Raw genomic sequence first — 1,527 nt, 5'->3', positions numbered from 1 at the left:
AGCCTGGTCTACATAGTGAGTTCCAGGACAGCTGGGGCTATAGGGAGACCCTGTCTCAAAAAGACAAAAAAAGAAAAAAAGAAAACTATAGACTTGCAAACCATATGCAGACACATATCAAAAAGATCATTCACCATGATCAAGTAGGCTTTATCCCAGAAAAGCAGGGATGGTTCAATATATACAAGCCAATAAATGTCATTATCATATAAATGGACTCAAAGACAAAAAACACATTGTCATCTCAATAGATACAGAAAAGGCTTTTGACAAAATTCAGCATGCATTTATGTTCAAAGTCCTAGAAGGAATGTTCCTAGAAGATATGTTCCTGTAGGGAACATATCTCAACACAATTAAAGCTATATACAACAAACCCACAGCCAATATCATTCTAAATGGAGAAAAACTGGAAGCATTCCCATTAAAATCAGGAACCAGAGAAGGGTGTCCACTATCTACACTCCTTTTCAACGTAGTGCTTGAAACTCTTTGTAGAGCAATAAGACAGGAGAAGGAAATTAAAGAAGTTCTAATTGGAAAAAATGAGGTCAAACTATTACTTTTGGCAGATGATATAATATACCTAAGAGAGCACAAAAGTTCCACAAGAAAACTTCTAGAACTGATCAACACTTTCAGTACAGTGGCAGGTTTAAAAAAATCAATTTACAAAAATCAGTAGCCTTTCTATATACCAATTATAAGTAATTGGAAAAAGAATACAAGGAAATGTTCCCATTCAAAACTGCTACAGAAAATTAAAAGAACTTGGAATAAATCTGATGAAAGACACCAAAGATCCCTATAATGAAAATTTTAAATTGTTAAAGAGATTGAAGAAGACACCAGGAGATGAAAGGACCTCCCATGTTCATGGATTGTAAGAATTAATATTGTTAAAATGACCATCCTACCAAAAGCAATTTATAGATTCAAAGCAATCCCAATCAAATCCCCCATGACATACTTCACAGAATTAGAAAAATCCATCCTTAAATTCATATGGAGACACAAAAGACCCCAGATAGCCAAAGCAACCCTGAGCACAAAGAGCATCGCTGGGGGGATTTGTATACCAGATGTCAAAGTATTCTACAGAGCTACAGTCATAAAAACAGCATGGTACTGGCACAAAAACAGACACATAGATCAATGGAGCATCATTGAAGATCCAAACCTGAGTACACGCAACTTCAGTCACCTGAATTTTGACAAAGGTGCCAAGAACACACAGTGGATGAAAGACAGCATCTTCAACAAATGGTGCTGGCAAAACAGGATCTTCACCTGTAAAAGAATGAAATTAGATCCTTATCTTTTGCCTTGCACAAAAGTCAGCTCCAAATGGATCAAAGACCTCAACATGAAACTGGAAAACCTGAAACTATTAGAAGAAAATATTGGCAGTAATGTACAGGATATAGGTGTAAGAAAGGATTTTCTAAATCAGAGAGAAGTTGCTCAGGAATTAATGTTAGAAATCAATAAATGAGACCTCATTAAACTAAAAAGCTTCTGTACAGA

The sequence above is a fragment of the Nannospalax galili genome, unplaced genomic scaffold (assembly GCF_000622305.1).
Source record: "Nannospalax galili isolate Female #2095 unplaced genomic scaffold, S.galili_v1.0 scaffold217, whole genome shotgun sequence".
Lineage (NCBI taxonomy): Eukaryota > Metazoa > Chordata > Mammalia > Rodentia > Spalacidae > Nannospalax > Nannospalax galili.
Note: the sequence above shows the minus strand (reverse complement) of the source record.